At 38.3% G+C, this 23,310-nt stretch overlaps 2 long non-coding RNA genes across 2 annotated transcripts in view; one reads left to right on the forward strand and one right to left on the reverse strand.

Moving 5' to 3' along the window:
• The window catches only part of LOC311432854, a 737,448-nt gene that overhangs the window by 293,521 nt on the left and 420,617 nt on the right, over positions 1-23,310 (reverse strand). The window lies entirely within an intron of this gene.
• LOC311432217 lies at positions 744-5,687 on the forward strand. The gene is made up of 3 exons (XR_014689903.1): positions 744-848; positions 2,277-2,399; positions 5,318-5,687. It is a non-coding gene; the product is annotated as an uncharacterized lncRNA (long non-coding RNA).

Genomic DNA, 23,310 nt, shown 5'->3' on the forward strand with positions numbered 1-23,310 from the left:
CCAAGAAGGAAAGAAACATAATTGTCATAGGCAACTCCCTTCTGAAGGGGAGCAGAGGGCCCCATATGTTGGCCTGACCCTACCCGTAGGGAAGTCTGCTGCCTCTGTGGGGCCCAGGTCAGGGACACTGCCAGGAAACTGGCCTGGTTTACCGCTCCAATTATTATCCCTTACTGATAATTCAGGCTGGCAATGATAACATAGGCCTGAAAGCTATCAAAAGGGACTTCAGGGGATTGGGGCGGTTAGTGGATGGAGTGGGTGCACAGAGGGTATTTCACTCTATCCCTTCAGTGGTAAGGAGGGATACTGAGCAGACCTAGAAAGCCCAGCTGATCAATACATGGCTGAGAGGCTGGTGCCATCACAGGAATTTTTTATTTTTATTCTTTTTGATTGTGGAGAGATCGTTTACTCTGCACCTGGCCTGATGGCTGCTGATGGGTCCCAGCTGTCTCAAAGCAGGAAATGGATCCTAGCCCAGAAGCTGGCAGGGCTTATCAAGAGGGCTTTAAACTAGGTATGAAGGGGGATGGGCATGAAATGAGGATTGACAGAGATGAACCTGGGGGAGCAATGCCAGGGTAGGGGGTGAGGGCAATGGCACAACTGAAGTGAATCTACACCAGTGCATGCAGCGTGCACAACAAACAGGAGGAGCTGGAAGCCAGCAGGCAAACTATTGACCTAGTTTCAATCAATAAAACATGGTGGGACCACTCCCAGGACTGGAGTGCTGCAATGGATGCCTACAAGCTCTTCAGAAGGGAAAGGCAATAAAGGAGGGGCATTGGCATGACTGTATGTTAGTGTTTTGATGCTGTTGAACTCGGGGCTGGAAATGAAAGGTAAAATCCCTGTAGTTAAGCATAAGGGGGTTGGCCAGCAATGCAGGCATCCTTGTGGGGGTTTGTTATAGCCTGCAAAACCAGGATGAAGAGATGGACTAGGCTAATCTCATCGCCTTCTATGACTGGGTAACCCATCTGGTGGATGAGGGAAAGGCTGTTGATGTAGTCTACCTAGACTTCAGCAAGGCTTTTCACATGGTTTCCCACAGTATTCTCCTGGAGAGGCTGGCAGCCCATGGCTTGGACAGGTACACTCTTTCCTGTGTTAAAAACTGGCTAGAGGGCTGGGCCCAGAGAATGGTGGTGAACAGAGTGAAATCCAGCTGGCAACTGGTCACCAGTGGTGTTCCCCAAGGGTCAGTGTTGGGGCCCATCCTCTAATATCTTTATTGATGATGTGGATGAAGTTGAGAACACCCTCAGTAAGTTTGCAGATGACACCAAACTGGAGGAAATGTCGATCTCTGGAGGGTAGGAAGGCCCTGCAGAGGGACCTGGACAGGATGAGTCAATGGGCAGAGGCCAATGGCATGAGGTTCAACATGGTGAAGTGCTGGTGCATTGGAACAGCTTGCCCAGGGAAGTGGTGGAGTCACCATCCCTAAAGGTGTTCAAAGAATGTTGGAGCTAGTGCTTAGGGATGTGGTTTAGCGGGTGACGTTGGTAGTAGGGTGATGGTTGGGCTAGATGATCTTTTCCAACCTTAATGATTCTATGAAAGCTGTGCAGAGGAAAAGAACCTAAGCATGTTGGTAGGTGGTCACATGAATATGAGCTAGCAGTGTGCCCAAGTGGCTAAGAAGGCCAAGGGCATCCTGGCTTGTATCAGGAATGGAGTAGTGAGCAGAACCAGGGAGGTGATTGTCCCCCATGTACTCTGCTCTCATGAGGCCACACTTCAAATGGTGTGTTCAGTTTTTGGACCCTCACTACAAAAAGGACATTGAAGCTCTGAAGCAGGTCCAGAGAAGGTCTACAAAGCCAGTGAAGGGTCTGGAACACAAATCCTTTGAGGAACGGCTGAGGGAACTGGGGTTGTTTAGTCTGGAGACGAGGATGCTCAGGGGTCTGTTCTTTTCCATGATTCTATGTTTCTATGAATACACTAGAGTCTCTAAGGACTAAATGTAATAGAGTTTCTAAAGAAGGAATGGTATATTATGTACAACATTTGCCATATTATTGTATGCTTTTTAATTTTTTATTTTATTTTTTTTCTCTTGATAGCAAAACTGATCAGAACTGAGCACATAAAGCAGTCAGAGTTGATTTAGCCCAATGTTCCGTTAAGGAGCTTAAGATCAGGAAGGAGATAAACAGTACAGGAAGACAAGAACATAGCTCAAATCATCACTTTTCTTTCAAACAGTGTTTCTCCTTATTTGCTCAACCTTATAATCAATTTTATCTTTGTTATTATCCCAGTCTTCTCATACTTCATGTGGACTGTGAAAATCACCAGTGAATTAATAGAAATGTAAGAAAAAATTCCAAGAAGGAAACAGTCATGGAATCTAAATCTGAAGACCACAAGCTGCAGAATCGTTGGTAAGCCTAGATTTTGCTGGAACAATTATGTACAGTCTGAAAAGCATGTCGAAGCAAATACCTGAAATGTCTTTCTGGTTTATAATAGTGATAGTATTATAATAGTGATAGTAATAGTGATAAAAGATTCTTAACCTGCTCTTTTAATAATAAAGTTACTCTGACCATTTTAATTGTTTCCCCTGTACAGGGGAGCAGTATAGCAGCTATAATAGCAAGTTATACTTCACTGTTTTTGTTATATTTTTTATCCCTTTTTTTTTTTTTTTTTTTTTTTAAATTTGTGCATTGCTATAATGTATTTACTTGCATGTCACTGAAATAATCTGTAGGTGAAGGTGAAGGTCAGGTGAAGGATTTGCTTTAGGCAGAGATCCTCATTCGTATGGCAGCACAACTTGGTTTGGTTTCCAGCACACTCCAAGCTCTTAGGGGACATGTGCTGTGCGGTGACAAAGGATGCAAGAGAGCTCATGTAAGGTCTGGGGCCTGTATGTTGTGGATTTATCAAGGATCAAATTGCAGCTGAGAAACTGACAGAATGGTGAAACTTGCTCTGTCAGCAAGTGTTGGGAATTATTGGCATCCCAATGATGTAGGTTTATGTGGCTTGCATTTTAAAAATCTTATATTAAACAGGAAGAAATAAGATAATTATGAGAGCTAGTAGTAATTAAACACATTAAAAGCATTTTGCCACTAAGTTCAAGAATCCTATTTTGGCACAGGATAGTTTAGAAATAGCTGAGAAGGACTAGATTAAATGTTGTTTGCTGGCAGGCAATTGTGCTAATCTTAATTAAGCAATCAGTATATTAACTGCTTGTGCATAAGTTAGTGAATATTATGTAACTTAATTTCTAAACAAATATCTTTTCAGGCCTGATCTACCTTCAGTCACTGGGATGTTATGAATTTCATTATTTTTTCTTTTTCATTAGGGTATGATGTGATGGATCTTTATAATAAACTTAAGTCCCATGATGCTTACAACATTCTGAGAAACAATTTAATAGTCATTTTAAAAAGCACTTCACCATTTCACAGCCCTATAGCCAGATTATTCATAATACAGGCAGGATTTTTTTTTATTTGCTTACCTTTTTATTTATTTATTTTTAATGCAGTCTTTCGGGGGAAATAAATCTCTAAGGGGAAAAAAATTTAGTCTCATCTTTAAGGACAGGCATAGCAGAATTTTGATGTCTGGCTAAGATTTTGTTTTGTAACTCAGCAAGAAGAAGTAGGTCCTTTCAGAAAGATTCAAGTGGTTATAAATTGCAGCTAATTTCAGTCTTTCAGTGTTTTGTGACCCGCAGGTGCAAGTGATGTCTCATGTCAATAAAGTGCATGTATCATTTGCCCTTTTGCCTGATAATGCCATAAGAGAAATATATGTTTTACTAGAATAAAAAATGCTTCTCCAGTCACATTAAGTGGTGGGCTTTTTTACTGTGTAGCGTGATATTCTTCACAAACAGTTTCTGAAAGGTTCAGCAAAGATGCATGTACGTGCTAACTGTTAGCATACATTTTATAACTTTATTGTTCACTGGAGCATGAAGGATCTAACAGGATGCAAATGATCATGTCAATAGATAGAAATTGATCAGAAAAGTCACAACTTGAGACCTGCTAGTGGTGAATTACTGTACAATGTCATTCACTTGAAACCAAGTGAGTTTTTCTATAAATGAGAGAGAAGAAATATTGGGCTTTGTGAGAGCTAAATTGCATTGCATGGTGGTAGTCAACCTGTCAGTAAATGAGATTAAAGCAATTCCTATTGTATAGATCTGTCCAGAACTATAATGCAGGAGAAAATGCTCAGATGAAAACTATAAAAACTGCAGTTAAACTGTAAATCTAATCAGCATTGATTGGTTGCAGCTATAGAATTTGTGCACTAAAACTTTTCTTATTTTAATAGGTCTTATGGTATGATTTGGAGGGAACAAACACAATCATCATTGATTTTTCTTTTTAATCCAGAGCCTACAAATATTTACAGAAATATGATTTTTTTTTCCTTTTTCCTTCTCCCTAATTGTTTTCCATCAAGCCCTTTTTCACTGTCAACACCCAAACGTACTAAGATTTGTAGTCTTTACAGTATTGTCAGATTTCTGTTTTAATTACATTAAGAACAGGCCATCAATCTGGTCACAAATTAATTTTACTTAGAAATATTAATTACAAAATTGAAATTTGACATTAATAGGAAAAATTAGAAACATCACTTTAACTGCATGTTTTATACCTACTTGTGAAGTATCTTTGTCCCTACAAAACAACACAGAGGTAGAAGTTTTTTTTGTTAGTGGACAAGTGCTTAATGTATTTTTAAATTGTTGTTCTGAGTTTTCCTGTGTAGATATATTGTATGGTTGATTCTCGGTTAATTATGATTCTAATTAAGATTAGAATAACATATGGAGCTGAGTATTGGGAAATACTGACCTGTGTTCTTGACTCTGCAAGGATGTATAGCAAAATGGTCATCACAGAACAGTTCAATACAGATGTTTGAAATATTTGTTCCAAAATTCTGTGAGAAGTACAGATATCACTGTAGTAAACCAGTGATCTATGTTTAGCTTGTGTCCTCCAGTGTTGTCCTGAAAATAGTTTGAAGTAGTGGAGTAACACAGAGATAGAAATACAGAATGCTGCATAGTGCTATGACAAAGGCTGATAGGGAACTGATCATCTCAGTATGTGCCAGAAATTGAATGACATTTTCACGTGCCAGGAAACCTAGAGTAAGGTGGACCAATGTGAGGTGGATAGGTCTGCCATAAATTGCAGTGGATTTCAAGGATAATGTACCAAAGGAAATGTCCAGAAGAAGCTTATCTTATGAATGACCGCTGTACAAAGCTTTCAACAAACACTGTGCTGTTTCCCTTCACTGATAGTGGTGGTTGTCAGTATGGGTGGTGAGAAGCCAGAGGAGTTACCTGCTGCAAGGAGAGAACTGTTGCCTAATTTCAACCTGATGTTGAACAGTTGGGATGGACTTCTGACACTTGACAATGTTTTCAAAGCCCTGAAAAAAAAAAATAAATGAAAAGCTGTTGTTTAATCCAAAGTATTAATTTAATGAAACCACTCATGCAGAAATAGATGAGTGAGAAATAGATGAAAGAGAACAATAGTTTTTGAAATATACTGTATTTTGTCTCTGAACACCTTTGATCAGTACAATTAAATATATAACAAGAAATGTTCAGTCTGAATATGTTAAGAAAAATGATGAGTTAATCTGCTGGAAGTGGGGAAAGAGTTTTGTGCCAATATTATTGCTTTTCTATATTCATTTCTCAATTTACTGTATGCCTGCTGTTTCAGGATTGAGCTACATAAGGAGAGACTGAAAAATCTAAAGAAGTTTAAACTTTGAACCATGTATTGTTATCAATATGGATTACTATTAAATTGTAATTTTAATATTTAAAAGAAAATTATTAATGTGTATTTTCCTTGTGCCCTAATTTAACACTGGAAACTTAATGCATTGCTACAAGGTTAAATTTCTTTCAAGGTATCAGAAACACAGAGACTTTAAAAGTAACAAATGCAATAATGAAGATAAATTACCAGAAACATTTTTCTCATGTGGTTTTATAGCCTGAGTTTAAGCATTTCCATTATAGTCTTACAACTGAGAAGAAAAGTTCAAAACCATTTGTAATCACCAGCAAGTAGAAAAGAAGCTGAACATGAATCAATCAAAAGAAGTCAATGTCACAATGCCATGGAGGACTTCAGTGCTGATGAAACTTAACTATCTTGCTGTAGTTTTTGCAAATTTCTCAGATGAATTCTGTGTGTGTATCTTTAGAGTGCCCTACAGTTGGCATTGCCAGGGTAGAAATGGACCTCACAGCTTTCTCTTGCATGATTTCTGTCACCAGAGCACTGTTTAAACAGTCTCACGTATGGAATGCTCTTGAGAACAATTTAATTCAGTTTCCATTTATTTCACCATTCCTCTTTTAGTATCTGTAGCTGAACATGTACACATACTTCAAACAGTCTGTACATCAGGCCAGCTGTCCCTGCAAATGGACCAAAAGTATCTCTGAATATGATACACTTATCTCCAGATTGTTTGGAAGATGAAGAGGATGAGCCTATGAAAAGAAAAAAACTTCTGACTCTTCTTTCTCTTAGTCTTTAATCATTAATGCTTGATAAATTGCATGTTTGTTCTTTGTCAGTGGTACAAAGCTACTGCCAGAGTAGACTCAGCAACAGCAAGCTCTGTGGGTGAACTATGACAATTCTTGAATAATTTTTTCTGTAATTACAACTCTGTTGGTGAGTGTTGAGTGTGCTGGTTTTGGGGTTTAAGAATACTTCTGGGCAATTAATGAAAATAGGAGGTTGTTGACTCATGATTAAAATGGAGGATATGAATTGCACTCTCTCCAAAAGTGAAAAGATACTGATAGCTGAAGTAATAAGCAGTACTGAACATAGTCTTTATCTACAGTTGGTCTTTGCTTCTGAATAGTGTTGTATTTAGATCCCCTAAAAGCAAATGCTATGAAAGTGTTTGGGGTACAATGAGGAAAAAAACAGGTATGGAGGGCAGAAGTATAAAGATATTCTGCAACTGCAGTGTAACAAGGAAAATATCAAAGAATTGGCAAGAGACAAATGTTAGTCTAAACAGAAAAGAGTAATGAGGTAAAGGAAATATGTCTCATAGAAAAATTGTTTCTGAAAGAAAGAAAGAACAAAGAATCATTCTGCTGAGACTTGACTACATCAGGGAATTATGTGAGATATTAGATTACTACGTATAAAGGATGTAGAAAGGACGAACAATGGTAGGAGGAATGATAATCTCTCTAAAGAAATAAATGACTTATTCACCAATCTGAGTGAAACGTGGCTGTTGCTATTCCTCAGAGCCCTATTCTAGGAAGAATGTTTTTTGCTGTTCACAGTAATTTCTTAAAAACAAAACAAAACAAAAACAAAAACAAAAAAAAAAAAAAAAAAACAAAACAAAAAAAAAAAACTTTGCTTTGCTTAAGCATTTTTCATCATTTGTTTAACATCTCCCAGCCTCAGCCACTTCTTTTTAGAATGACTATTCAATATGATGCAAAGAATAGATTTGGAACTTGAAAACACTTTATGTACTTAGTAAAACAGATGTTTCACTGGAATACTGCAAAATAAGAGTGGATACAAACCAGAAAACTATGCTTTGACTTTGGTCGTGGTAATGCAAGTGCTAGTCACAAGTGTCAGTGTGTAATAGTTGCTGGAGGTGATGTATTGAGATTAAAGGTGTGTCCACATCTTAAGATAAGGTTCAGCATTGAGAAGATTTTCAGGGTGAGATGTGGCAGATATGCAAGGAATCTGTTTCATGATAGTTCCCTTGGCAACATACCTTGCAGCCTTAGATATTTGCACCACCAGTGCTGGTGTGCTGCCTCAGAGAAATAGCATAGGGGGTGGAGTGGAGTGAAGATGCAAAGCTCTGTGATACTACCACAGGGATGGGAAACTTTGATGGTACTATGGAACTGATAGATTGCATGGCCATCCCTGATCTGAACACAAAACAAAATCATGTCTTGTGGGTGAACTTTGCTCCTTATAATCTCATTATAGTGCCAAAACACACCTCCAACACAAAGTCTACTTGTCTCCAAGGTGCCACCACCTGTCACTGAGTATGCGGTCTGAATTTCTTTAACTTATTCCTTTAAAGCAAAAGTTAGAAAACTTTATACTAATCATAAGGAAGATATGTACGACTAGTCATTCAAGCTCCACCTAAGAGTAATAAAATTGTATAAAGATGTCACAAGAGAAGAAAAATGTTAGGAAAGATATCATCACAGAGAGGTCGTGAGGACATCGATGACCTCTGGGATCAGTTGATGGGCTGACCCTCTCCATACGGACACTTACTGGGTGAGATTCAAACCCTCAGTTATACTGAGTGCTTTCCTGGGAAACCTGACATTTTCTGTAGAGTTGTTTCATAAATTAACTTATATGTAGTTGGTTGTGTTTGTCATATTCTTGGTATTTCCACTTGCTTTGCAGCCAGTGTTTGTCACCAGCAATCCAAAAGAACCTCTACTCCTGTTGTTACTATAAACTACACCAATCATTAATCTTCTAGACTGAAGGTGCACTGCACTATGTGTGCACTATCTGTGATTGTGGTACTTCAATATATTGAATGCGGTTGGACTTCAGTGCTGAATCAGGCATCACTCAGAATCTAAGCCCAGCCAGCCCCTGCCCCTCTGATATCTGAAGACAAGCTGGAACTCAAGGGGTACTAGGTCTTGCCCTTTAACACAACACCTCACAAAGAATGAAACTTCTTACAGAAGGGATAAAATCCATACTATGTGAGTCAGAGCTTTCTCAGAAGCTGGTCTGAAACCATGAACAGTCATTGATAGACAGCAAACCTGCCACAAAACACGAAATACAAGGTGTTACCTTTTGGCTTGTCTTCTCCACAATAAACACAGGTCAGTGTGAGCATTTGGTTCTCTCAACCCCTTCCTCCTCATCCTCTTTGGAATATGAAAAAATGAAATAAAATAATAAATGTCAAAATGTCATCTGATGTGAAACCACAGAATAATATCATTGAATCAATCATAGAACTGTAGAGGCTCATAGAATCATAGAATGGTTCGGGTTGGAAGTGACCTTAAAGGTCATGTTACTCCAACACTCCTGTCATGGGCAGGGACAACTTTTACTAGGCTGGGTTGCTCAAAGTCCCATCCAACCTGACCTTGAACACTTCCAGGGATGGGGCATTCACAACTTCTCTGGGCAACATGTTCCGGTACCTCACCATCCTCTGAGTGAAGAATGTGATCCTAATCTCTAATCTAAATCTCCCCTCTTTTCATTTAAAACCATTCCCCCTTATCTTGTCATTATCTGATTAAGGAAAGAGTCACTCTCCATCTTTTTTATAAGTCCCCTATTTTACAAACACTTAGAATATTAATGTGGAATGTTTGGGGAAGGAAGACACCCATGCAATCTCGGGAAAATGTTCCTCTTTCACACATGATATTTATGTATTCACTGATGTCTGCAGCTTGAGTGATACAAGTTATCAGTACCTCTGAGCATTAGTGATTGAGATTTAATAATGTAAATACAGAGTAACTTTAGGCTCCATTCTTGAAATATTGTCTTCGTTTATCCATTTCACTGGATGAAATATCATATAAAAATATATGTGGGAATTTCTTTGAGACTTTGCTATGAGACTTTTATGGGGGGAAAAAAAAAGTAAAAAAAAAAAAAAAAAAAAAAAAAAAAAGGTTAATGAGGAACCAGTAGTGCTTCAACGCTTAAATTTACCAGGAAATAATTGTTCTTCATGCTATTCAACTCAGAATCAAAAATTTCTTTCTAATGGCTAAGCAGAGAGCCATGGATAGTTCTGGAAGAAGTAAAGCTGATAGCACTCTATATCACATATGCATTGTAGAATGAAAACACTAAAAGTGCAGCAAACTTGCTAAATTTTTAAATATACACTGAATAAGAGACATCCACAATATGAATATGCCATATAATGTTTTTTTACTTATGTTATAAGAAGGTTCCCAACTGGCAATGTGACCAAACTACAGTAGCCATCAGTGACATAGCTGAAAATTCCTTTTGTTAGGAAAAACCTAAAACAAATTAAACAAACAAACAAACGAAAAAATGAAACAGAAATAAAATAACCTTCCAAATTTCTGTAGAATAGAAAAATTCTCCCTCAAATACCATGGGAGAATATGAATTTTCAAATTCATGTGTCCAAGGTAAGCACGTGATTTGTTTCCTTATTGAAAGATTTGATGCTAAAATCTTGGCTTTTTGAGATGCTTTGTCAATGCCTCTGAATATTTATCTGTTAAAAAAAAAAAAAAAGTACTTTAACATTTAATATGAAAATTCTTACTTTCAGGTTGAAAAACAAAAGGCACATTGCTAGTTGATAATTTAACACACTTTTCTTCCATTTAAGCTGACATGTGCACTGTAACAAATTAAGGGGAACACTGCATCAGTTTGTCATAATTCTATACTACACATATATTGGGGATCCAATATGCAATTTAATCAGTAGGACAGTTTAAAGTCTTACAACAGTAAAATTATTTTCTTTAATACTATTATTAACTCATTTACCTACTTTTCTTAACTTTTCTTTCTAGTTTTTTTGATTTTCAGTTGTTTTTCCAACTTTTTCTTAATTTGCGTAATAAAGTTTTTCTAGTTAGATAATTTTCAATGTAGTGGCAACATGTTTTTATGCTAGTGGCATTCCCACCTAACTCAGAGTGAAAAGATAAGCAACTTAGGAGCTTAATAAAGAATCTTGCTTTGTAAAGCTACAAGCTTTGTAAACCTATCAATACCCTATTGTTTTTTGGATAAACTATGTCGTTGAGCACACAGTATGATGTGCCCTTCTTTGCTGCATCATGAAGACTTTTATTCCTGCTAGCAGTAATTTCATGAGAAACGGATTTGAACTCAATCTTTGTTTTCTACACACAAACATCCTCAATTAACTGAAAAATGGCATGAAATATTTTGTAATATCTGACAATTTATTATGCATGCATTTGAGGGTCTCAATTTAATTTGAGCTCATATTGTCATCTCTAATTAACTGTTCCCTTCAGTTTGTAAACAGAAACATCCACTAATCTTTTCAAGAAATTAAAAGGAAAATAATGAAAATTAATGGAGAGGAGAAAGAGAGGGGAGGAATTCATATTGCCATGACACTTTGGAATAGTAATATCAGAACACACACACAATCTTTCAATAGCACTGTAAATTAAAAAGTTATTTGCTCACCTTTAGCAATTTTATTGAATATCCATAATATTTAGTGTTTCCTAACAATATATTTAGAACACAGACTTAAGAAATCTCACTCATTACACAAAGCAAAGCTTTATCATTTTATTTTCAGAATACTCCTGTTTAAGGAAGAATAAAAATATTGTAACATATTGTATACATGAATCATTTAGGTTGCAAAAAATCTCTAAGATCATCAAGTCCAGCCTTTAACCTAGAATTGCCATGTCTACTACTAAAACGTGTCCCTAACAACCACAGCAACATGACTTTTGAATACGTCCAGGAATGGTAATTCAACTACTTCCCTAGACATCCTGTTCCAATGTTTCACAGAACTTTCAGTGAAGAAACTTTTCTTCACTGAAGAAAAGATCTACACCCACCCTTCCACAACCTCCTTTAAAGTAGTTATAGGGAGTGATAGGTCTCCCCTGAGCCTTCTTTTCTATAGGCTAAATAATCTGAGTTTCCTCAACCAGTTCTCATAAAACATGTCCTCTAGACCTTTCACCAGTTTTGTTGCCCTCTTTTGGACATGCTCTAGCACCTCAATGACCTTCTTGTAGTGAGGAGCCCAAAACCGAACACAGTATTCAAGGTGCAGCCTTACCAGAGCCAAGTACAGGGTGAAAATCACTTATCTAGTCCTACTGACCACACTATTTATGATACAAACAAGGACGTTGTTGGCTTTCTTGGCCACCTGAGCACTCTGCTGGCTCATATTCAACAGTCATTGACCAATTTCCCCTGGGTCCTTTTCTACCTGTCTGGTTTTCATTCACATTTTCCCCCAGGCCTGTAACATTGCTTGGGGCGTTGTGCCCTAGGTTCAGGACCCAGCACTTAGCCCTGTTCAACTTCATACAGTTGGCCTAAGCTTGTTGATCCAGCCTATCCGGATCTCTCTATAGAGATTCCATCCAAGTCTTGAACAGTTTCTCCAGAAGAATGTTGTGGTAAAGAGTGTCAAAAGCTAAAATCTATCTAGACTGAAGTCTTCCCACATCTACAGCCTTTCCCTCATCAGTTAAGGGTATCACTTTATCACAAAATAAGATCGGGTTAGTCAAGCTGAACCTACGTTTCACAAACCCATGCTGATGGCCCTGATCACCTGGTTGTCTTGTATGTGCTGCATAATGGCACCCCAGGTGGTCACCTCCATAACCTTCCCAAGCACCAAAGGTAGAGTGACAGCCCTACCTTTCCCAGGTCCTCCTTCTGGCCTTTCTTGTAGATGGTCACCACATTTGTCACCAGTCAGCTGGGACCTTCCCTGATAGCCAGGACTGCTGATAAACGATGGAAAGCAGCTTGGTGAGCACTTCTGCCAGCTCCTTCATTACCCTTGGGTAGATCTCATCTGGTCCCATAGACTTGTATATATATCTAAGTGGTGTAGCAGGTCAATAACCATTTTCTCTTGTATTATAAGGGCTTCATTCTGCTCCCCGTCCTTATCTACCAGCTCAAGGTGCTGGATACCCAGAGAACAACCAGTATTACTACTAAGGACTGAGGCAAAGAAGGCATTAAGTACCTCAGCCTTTTCCTTATCTCTTATCAGTATGCTTCCCCCGACTAATGAATGGAGATTCTCCTTTGTCCTCCTTTTCTTGTTTATGTATTTATATTTATAAAAACATTTTTTATTTAGCTTAATGGCAGTAGCTGGATTGAGCTCATGTTAGGCTTTGGCTATTCTAATTTTCTCTCTGCACAGTCTCATGACATCTTTATAGTCCTCCTGAGTGGCCTGCTCCTTCTTCCAAAGATCATAAATTCTCTTTTTCTTCCTGAGCTCTACCCAAAGCTCTCTGTTCAGCCAGGGTGTTCTTCTTACCTGATAACTCATCTTTCAGCACATGGGGGATAGTCTACTCCTATGCCATTAGTATGTTTTTCTTGAAGAGTGTCCAGACTTCCTGGACTCCTTTACCCTTCAGGACCGCCTCCCAAGAGTACCCGCCAACCAGCCTCTTAAACAGGCCAGAGTTTAACATCTGGAAGTCCAAGGTGACAGTTCTGCTAACCTTCCTCCTTACTTTTCCAAGAATTGAAAACTCTTTTAATTCATGAATGTTGTGCCCAAGTTGACTTCCAACTTTCACATCAACCACAAGTCATTCCTTGTTCACAAGCAAAAAGTCCAACAGGGAATTTTCCCTGGCTGATGCACTCGCCAGCTGTGTCAGTTATCTTCTACACAGTTCAGAAGCCTCCCAAACTGTTTCCTCTCTGATGCATTGTATTTCCAGCAGACATCTGGTACGTAAGTCCCCCATGAGAACAAGGGCTAGTGATTGTGAGACTTCTCCCATCTGCTTACAGAATATTTCATCTGCCTCTTCATACTGGTTGGGCAGTCTATAACAGACACCCTAGAAATAAATCAGGTTCTCACAGGTTTATAACCAAATTTCATCATCTCACTCCAGGTGAGTTAATATATATACATATATATCCCACCTCTTTTATGATCTGAAAATAATGATAACAACAACAATAATAATCACAGAATCACAGAACTGTAGGTGTTGGAAAGGACCTCAAAACATCATTGGGTCCAACCCCCCACCAAAGCAGGTTCCTTAGAGCAGGCTGTCCAGGTAGGCATCCAGACGGGCCTTGAATATCTCCAGAGAAGGAGACTCCACAACCTCCCTGGGCAACCTGTTCCAGCGCTCCATCACCTTTACCATAAAAGTTCTTTCTCATGTTGGTGCAGAACTTCCTGTGCTCTATCTTGTGGCCATTACCCCTTGTCCTGTCCCCACAAACCACTGAAAAGAGGTTGGCCAAATTAATAATAATAAAGCATTCATAAATAAAGCTCCTACCTTGTCTTTTATGAAGATGAAATTGAAATTCCTCATCCAAATTATTCTGGAAGACACTACTTTCAGAGATTTAAAAGGGAAAGACCATTACATCTCCAAGGTTGTAAAGGCCATTACAAACTGATAAACTGAACTGTCAGCTCTCAGGCTACAAAAAGTTTTAATATTTTCTTTTCAATGTGGATGAAGACACTGGTTAGATTATATGTATATTCTGAGATTGAAAAGAAATTCCATCGTCATTGTCACTTGCACTTGATTTGCAAGGAAACAGTGGGAGTTAAAATCTAAATCAGCAGATACAGGCACAAATTTTGGCTTTGCTTCATTGGACTACAGCATTTTTGGTAAATATGAGCAAGATTACAGAGCAGTGACATAAATTCTGCATTGTCTTAGATCTTACCAAGAACCATCTGCACTGCTAACAACCAATAACTTTCAGTAATTTAAAATGTACTTGAATAGATCTCACTCAAAAAGCACAGTCCAAGAAGGCTATCCCTTTATTCTCTGAAAATTGTAAAGAAGGAACCATTTACTTAAGGTCATGGTATTTTACTCATAAAACTCTTGCCACTGCAAATTTGTTTAATTTTGTTTTGTAAACTAAAACCCACAACTTTGTTTATTTGTTTAAATAAGTTTAAGATGTTTTGACCTTTCATGGCAAGTTTGAGTTTGATAAACATGTATCTTGTGGGGATTTGCACTGCTGAAAAGATGATTTTTAAAGGTTGGGTTAAAAAAAATAAAAACAAAAACAACTGAACTTAAATTGGCAGCTTCATTGTTGATTTTAGACTGAGAAAAATGAGAATAACAATGTTAATTTTTCTAGAGTGGAATACCTTACCATTGCCAGTCATAATATGCATATTAATTTATTACCCCTGAGTAATCTATTTGTTCTTTGTATCTGTGTTCTTTATATCTAAGTCCTTTTGTTACAAGTAAAATAAATGATAGAAATAGCTGTGATCTCTATAGCTTCTGTTCATACTGTGTCAACAGATCAAAACTCACATTGGGTTTTTAATGAGGGGAGAGCTTTGAACAGACAGGGAGGTCTTAAAGCTTATTTTCTGTTTATATATTAGCGTTTCTCATCTGCTAAAAGAAATGAGAGAATCAAAGTGTTTTACTGTCATGTTTCTTAGTTGAAAAGTACCCCACATGGTATTACTCAAACTTTTTGTCTAAAGAGCTTAGATCTCCTTTTGTGCTCTCATTATCTCACTGCAATTTCATATATTATTTTTCCATGTTTTTTATTATCTCAAGAAAACATTAGTAGAGCATATCAACTAATAATATTATTCTTCTGCTCATTAGTTGTTTCTGAACACATCAAATTTAAAATAGTGGTGTGTGCTTGCAAATACAGACAATTCTCTAATATGTTCATCAAATGTGTACCTAAGCAGGTTAGACAACTAAAATATGTTGACCCCATTTATACCAGCTACTTGGTATTGCTCAGAAATTGTCTTAATATTATATTAAAAATCTATTAGCTTTTAAGCCACACAGTGGCTAAACTGGGAAAGCTGATGGGAAAATAGTTGTACAGTTGATATACATGTATATACTTGTGTATCATAAATATATATGTATACATACATGTACATATATGGTTCTAAGTACATAAAATAATTTTATTTTGACAGAAACAAAGTTGGTGTAAGTCAGTCAAAACGATTATCTTCAAAAAAAAAAGGAAAGTCCTTCTTCTGACTGAGAATTTTTAAGCCATTGTGATATGAGATGTCTAAAAATTTCATTATTATTGAATTTGAATTTCAACTTTAAAAAAAAAAAAAAGTAAACAATTTTTTTTTTTTCTGAAAACATTGCCAGAAAATCTGAAAGCTGCATTTGGATAGGTTTAACTGGAGATGTGGGACAGTAAGATTTACTGAATTCAAATTGAATTAAAAATTACAGCATTGTCACCCTCCATTTAAAAAAAAAAAAAAAAATCACAAGCAATATTACCCAGCCCTAGTATGCAAATGGATCTTTAAGAACCAAAACCTTTAATAATTTCACTCATGCCACAAACACTACAAAAGATTCATAATACAGGTGTTATTGATAGATTGCACCTTTAGAACTAAAAAAAAAACAACTTTACATGTTGGATTGTAGCACTCTACAATTATAGGTGTACACAACAAATTTAAAATGTATGTAATTTATTTTTTTAGTGAAACTGAAATTTTAACAAATAATTTTACTGCAACCTCCTACATAGTTAATTCAGCCCAATGGTTGTATTGAACTCATATTGAACACATTGAGAACTTTTCCTGAATGGCTGAAGAAGCAACCAAGCTGTTTCATTGTCATTAAGAAACATTCCAGTACTGGTCTCATTAGTTAAACTTTTAAAATTAAGTATAATTGTACAAAATTAAGGATGATTTTTGAAATTACTATCAGTTATTCAGTCTTTCTGTAAGATCTTCTTCATATTGATCAACTATCTTGGATGTTTTTCTATGCCTACACAGATGTCTAGCTGCAACTCTTAAGCTCATTAGTGGTAATTCATTGGTCAGTTGAAAATATGAGTAAAAATAAAAGGGGAAAGAGGTCCTTTTTTTTTTTTTTTTTTTTTTTTTTCTTCTTTCTGACTTATGTGAATAAAATATTTTTCTAAAAAAGACTAAGCATAACACTTGGAATTTTAACTTTGTTTCACTTTTGACTGTAACTCACCAATATTTGTTGTTCAATTTCAGTACACTGGCATTCAGTCTTCACCAAGGAAAACAGTCCACACTTAAATATGAACGTAAATCTGCAGTTTCATAGAATCATTAAGGGGTGCAGCCTGGTTACTCTTTCTGAGTATAAACTTCTCCTAATTTCTAACCTAAACCTCCCCTGGCACAACTGGAGTACGTTCCCTCTAGACCTATCACTAGTTATCTGTGAGAAGAGGGTGACCCCCAGCTCAACACAAGTTCCTTTCAGGTAGTTGCAGAGAGCAATAAGCTCTCTCCTGAGCCTCCTTCAGACTAAACACCCCCAGTTCCCTCCTCATAGGACTTGTGTTCCAGGCCCTTCACCAGCTTTGTAGCCCTTCTCTGGACATGTTTCACAACTCTGATGTCCTTCTTGTAGTGAGGGGCCCAAAGCTGAACACAGTACTCGAGGTGCAGCCGCACCAGAGTAGAGTATACAGGGACGATTATCTCCCTGGTCCTGCTGGCTACACTATTCCTGATACAAGCCAGGATGCTGTTGGCTTTCTTGGACGCCTGGGCACACAGCTGGTTCATGTTCAGGATAGCACTGACCAACACGCCCAGATTCTTTTCCTCTGCACAGATTTCAAGCCAATCTGCCTCAAGCCTGTAGTGCTGCATGGGGTTGTTGTGGCCAAAGTGCAGGACCCAGCACTTAGCCATGTTGAACCTCAACCCATTGGTTGAGGTTCATCGACCATCGATTCATAGGTTCATAGCCCATCGACCTATCCTGTCCAGGTCCCTCTGCAGGGCCTTCCTATCCTCCGGCAGATTGACACCCCCAACTTGGTGTCATCTGCAAATTTACTGAAGGTGTATTCAATTCCCTCATCCAAATCATCAATAAAGATTTTAAAGAGGATGGGCCCCAACACCAGCCCCTGGGGAAGACTACTGGTGACTGGTCACCAGCTGGATTTCACTCCATTCACCACCACTCTCTGGGCCCAGCCATCCAGCCAGTTTTTAACCCAGGGAAGAGCACACCTGTCCAAGCCATAGGCTGCCAGCTTCTCCAGGAGAAGACTGTGGGAGACCATTTTGAAAGCCTTGCTGAAGTCTAGATAGGCTATAACAACAGGCTTTCCCTCATCCACCAGGTGGGACACCCAGTCTTAGAAGAAGATGAGGTTGGTCAGGCAGGACTTGCTTTTCATGAAGCCATGCTGACTGGGCCTGAACCCCAGCTGTCTTGCATATGCTGCATGATTGCATTCAAAATGACTTGGCACCAAGGTCAGGCTGACAGGCCTGTAGCTCCCCAGGTCCTCCTTTTGACCCTTGTTATAGATGGGCATCGCATTAGCAAGTCTCCAGTCATCTGGCATCTCTTTGGATAACCGAGACTGCTGATAGATGATGGAAAGTTGCCCAGCAATGATGTCCACCGATGCCCTTAGCACCTTCAGGTGGATCCCATCTGGCCTCACGGACTTGTGATAGTCCAGGTGGAGCAGCAGGTCTCTAACTGTTTCCACCTGAACTGTTGGGGGGTTCTTCTGCTCCTCATCCCAGACTTCCAGGTCAGGAGGCTGAGTACCCTGAGGATAAGTGGTCTGGCCAGTAAAGACAGATGTAAAGAAGGCATTAAGAATGTCAGCCTTTTCCTTATCCTCAGTAGTCATATTCCCCCCTGCATCCAGTAAAGCATGGAGATTCTCCTTGGCTGTCCCCTTACTGTTAATATATTAAAAAAACACTTTTTGTTATCCTTGACCATAGTGGCCAGGTTGAGCTCATGCTGGGCTTTGGCCTTCCTGATTTTCTCTCTGCATGTTCTGGCAACTCCCTTGTACTTTTCCTGAGTTGCCTGCCCCTTTATCTACTGCTCTCTTTTTCACCCTGACCCTCAGCAAAAGATCCCTGTTAAGCCATGTGGGTCTTTTTCTCCACCGGCTCATCTCACAGCACTTGGGGGAAGCCTGCTCCTGAGACTTGAAGACTTCCTTCTCGAGGAGTGCCCAGCCTTCCTGGACCCCTCTGCCCTTCAGGACTGACTCCCAAGGGACCCTCCCTAACAGTGTCCTGAATGATTCAAATTTTGCCCTCCAGAAGTCCAAGGTAGGAGTTCTAATAACCCCCCTCCTGACTTCACCAAGAATGGAGAACTCTACCATGTCATGGTCACTGCCCGAGACAGCTCCCTACCACCACATCTCCCACCAGTCTTTCTCTGTTCGTGAACAGCAGGTCTAACAGGGCACCCCATCTCGTAGGCTCACTAACCTGTTTCAGTACAGCTCTCTTACTATCTTCAAATTCCATCAAGCTACACAGTTTTGCTGCAGAGAACTGTGAAACACTAGTTGTTTGTTTTTGTTTGTTTGTTCTTAAAGTACATCCCCAATATGAATATGAAAGTTTTTGTTTTCTGCCCAGAAATTGGCCTATGTAAGATTGTTGCTTGGTATCCACTTATGCCAAAAAGAAAAATAAACTAAAACAAAAGATCAACCCAAGGTTCACTGCATGGTAGTCAAAGGAAAAAGGATTTTCTTGTGAGTGTTAAAGCAGATGGAGGAAGGCAGCCAAGTCACTGTTATAAACATAATCCAACCTGACAAAGTCATTTCCAAACTGACTAGATGAGCACTGCCATCAGATCTGGGAAGGCTCCCAGCACAAACTGTCAGTTCTAAGTACACACATTATACTGAACTGAAGCTGGAAGTCAGTGGATCTCAAGTCGTAAGAAGACTTTGTGGGAAACCCTACAGACAAATTAACCCTGTCCTTATTTAATATCCAAATCACCAGAAGTTTTGATATTTCCAGAATTAAATTCATATTTTTTTATATATATTTTTTAAATACTATTTATACTGTGGTTTGGTTAACCACATCGTTCTTCTTAAAATATTAATGTGGGGTATGTTTCATCATTAAAATTTTTATTTAGTGTGATGCAGCTTCTCTAATTCATTAATTTTAATCACCAATAAAAGCAATAGGCTAAATCCACATTCCTCATCCTTAAAACTCCTTCAAAATAAAAACTCTACTGAAGGAACAGAATTTTGAAGTGACAGAGAACGTTAAGAGAGAAAAGGGGAGAGGATGGGGGGGGGGGGGAGGAGAAGGGACAGAGTATTGAGGGAGAGGGAGAGGGAGAGGGAGAGGGAGAAGGAAAGAGCACATTGGGAGAGAGGAGGGATGCAAGAGAGAGGGAGCGAGTGAGAGGGGGCAGGGAGAGCATTTAGAGAGAGTTGGACATTGAGAAGGAGTTGGATATTGGGATGGTGGGCTTTAGGAGAGAGGAAGAGCATTGAGAGAGAGAGCATTGAGAGCACGGGTACTGGGGAGGGGGAGAGTGAAATGAGAGAGCTGGCATTGGGGCAGGGGACAGTGTTGCGAGAGCTGGCATTACAAGATGGAATGCATTGGGTGAGCAGGCATTGAGAGAGCATGTTGAGGAAGGAGGTTGAGCATTGCATGAGAGGGCATTGAAAGAGCTCTGGGCATTGTGAGAGAGTGAGTGTTGCAAGGGAATTGCATATTGAGAGAAATTTGAGTGTTGGGGGTGGAGAGGCTGTTGAGAGAGGGGGCGTTGAGAGAGCGTGGGCATTGAGAGAGAGCAGAGAGAGAGAGAGGGAGACAGTTGAGAGAGAGGGCATTGAGAGTGCATGCACATTGAAAGAGAAAGCAAGTGCACACAATGCTCAAAACCAACAACTTCTAATTTTAATGGAGTCTATGTAAGCGTGCCTTTTATGTTTCCCTTCTTTTGTGTAGGCTTACCGTTTCCCCAGGGGTGAGAGAATGATTAGTAATAACTTTTGAATAATTAACTGAAAGGAATAGACTAGATAGTAGTTGTTTCTCTCAGGTTGCAAACCCATCACCTTGGTTTTCCTGTACTCCATTAGGAATGTTAAAACATTCTTCCTTGTCCTATCATTATCTGCCCAAGAAAAATGTTAACCTCTATCTTTTTAATAAGCCCCCTATAAGTATGAAAAGACTGTAATGAGGTTTCTCTTGTCCAGGCTGAACAGCCCCAGCTCTCTCAGTCTGTCTTCATAGGAGAGGTGCTCCAGCCATCTGATCATTTTCCTGGCCCTCCTCCGGACCCGCTTTCAGCTCCACATCTTTCTTGTGCTGGGGGTCCCAGATCTGGATGAAGTATTCCAAATGAAGCCTCACAAGGGCAGAGTAGAGGGGGACAATCACCCCCCTTGACCTACTGGCCTGCCTCTTTTGATGCAGCCACCCTTCTGGGCTGCAAAGCATGCACTGCTGGCTCATGTCCACTAGAATTCACAAGTCCTTCTCTGCAGAGCTGCTCTCAGCAAGTTATTCACACAGTTTGTACTCATGTCTGGGATTGCCCTGAACCAGGTGCAGCACCTTGCACTTTAACTTGTTGAACATCTTTAGGCTCACATGGGACCATTTCTCAAGCTTGTCCAGGTCCCTGATATATAATTGATATAACTAATATATAATTAATATAGCACTTTGTCTCCTTTTTAACTCCTACTATTTTTTTTACAAGATTTCAAAAATGTGTAATTTGATCATTAAGGATATGTGATGTACTTGGAAAGAGAGAAAATAGAATGTAATTCAGTGCAAGACAGTTAAACAGGGAAAGAGTAGGGAAGCCATTTAAATCTAGGAATGTATCACTTTTGCTCATAGGTAGAGGTGTAGGATGAAAGCATCAAAAAAGAGAAAAATAAATAAATAAATAAATAAAAGTAGATTTTATTTTGTCCAAATAAAATCTTGTGGTGTAGCTCTCAGCAGTTTCTGGGAGATACGGATCCAGTTTATATTTTATTGTCCCCTGTAAGGATGATTTCACATCCTCTCATGGCAATCTTTTCCATTAGTTAAATGTCCTAACTGTCATAGATGGTCTCTACCCTGACATTTAACCTGTGTGTTAATATAGCTGGAGCCTATAGCTGCTTTTGAGGCCTCATTTGACTTCATTTTGAAGCTTTTGAGACACAGAAGATTATTTTAGACCTTTTTCAGAAAGCTTAGACCACCATCTATCCAAATAAGACAATTACTTTTCATCAGTATGATCCATTCTCTTATTTATCTTTCACATATTTTGGCATTAGATTTTTCTGATTGCTGACTGTTCACATAGAAACTTCAGTGAGTTCATCACTATTCTATATGATATAGGCTACAAAGTTTTGCTCATAATATCATATACATACACACATATACATATGCGTATATATGTATGTATATACAAAAATAGATAAAATAGATTCATTTATTCCATACTTCCACTGCCTTGTTTTCTTTCTTATGCTTGGGAATATGTACTGCCTTTTAGTACAATACTATTTTGGGGTGGTGTGTTTACTTCTAAATGTTATGTATTTACAGATGTGGGTCTGTTTTCTTACCACATTTTCTCCTTTCATAGATCTACAGGTTAATGGAGATAATGACAGAATTAAAATTATAAGAATCAGTCATACAGGTCTGGTGATGCACTGCGTTATCTCATCTTTTAAAATTCATCTGACTAACCTTTAACAGAAGTTTTCACCAAGACTTTACACTAGGCACACAGTTTTTTTCATATTTCCCACATGGAGTGGTTGTGTTAGGATTTTCATCCCACTAACCACTTTTTTTTTTTTTTTTTTTTTTTAGAAGAAGAAGAAGCAATATAATGCTTACAAAACTTTCAAGATGTGGAAATTAGACTTAATAATATATGCAATGAAGATGTTATTCATGAAACTTGCATAATCTGAATTCAGTTTTTGAACCATGCTGGTTTTCAGGCTTCCCCAGATTTTGCTTTGATACATGCATATGACTCTGAGTTCAAATTTATATCTCCAAAGAAACAGAAGTGCTTAATTTGGTAAGTTCCATTTTCTCCTGAATTCACTGTGAATGTCAGGGAATAAAAATAAAACAAAACAAAACATAAAATAAAATAAAATAAAATAAAATAAAATAGCCAACATTTATTCTAATAAAGCTTTGTCAAGGTGATGACTAAGTTGAAAACTGGGGAAATACAAACCAAGCATATGTAATTCTATGTCTATGTTAAGTTTAATATAAACTTCCTCCAGGTTTTGGTGTTTAGTAATGAAGATTAATAAAATATTTATTCAGTGGCTCTCACTTCTGCTTTTGTTGTTGTTATTTTGTTATAATGTCATTATTGTCTTCTCTCAGGTAGTTTTATTTGTAATTTGGTTTATGCTGCTATTCAAGAATTGTGATCTTTTCTCCTTCCTGAGACTTTAAATTTATATGTCCCTTCATTTTCATTATTTATTCAATCACTCCTCTTGGGTTGAATGGTGTTCTTCATCAAAGTACGCTGATAAATATTGTAAGATATTTATTGTGATATTGTGAGAGGGATTGAAAATGCCTGAGTGGTTTGTGGTGTAATTGCCTGAGGTAACTAGGAAAATAAAACTTAAAGAA

This window comes from Aythya ferina (genome assembly GCF_964211825.1).
Source record: "Aythya ferina genome assembly, chromosome: 2".
NCBI lineage: Eukaryota > Metazoa > Chordata > Aves > Anseriformes > Anatidae > Aythya > Aythya ferina.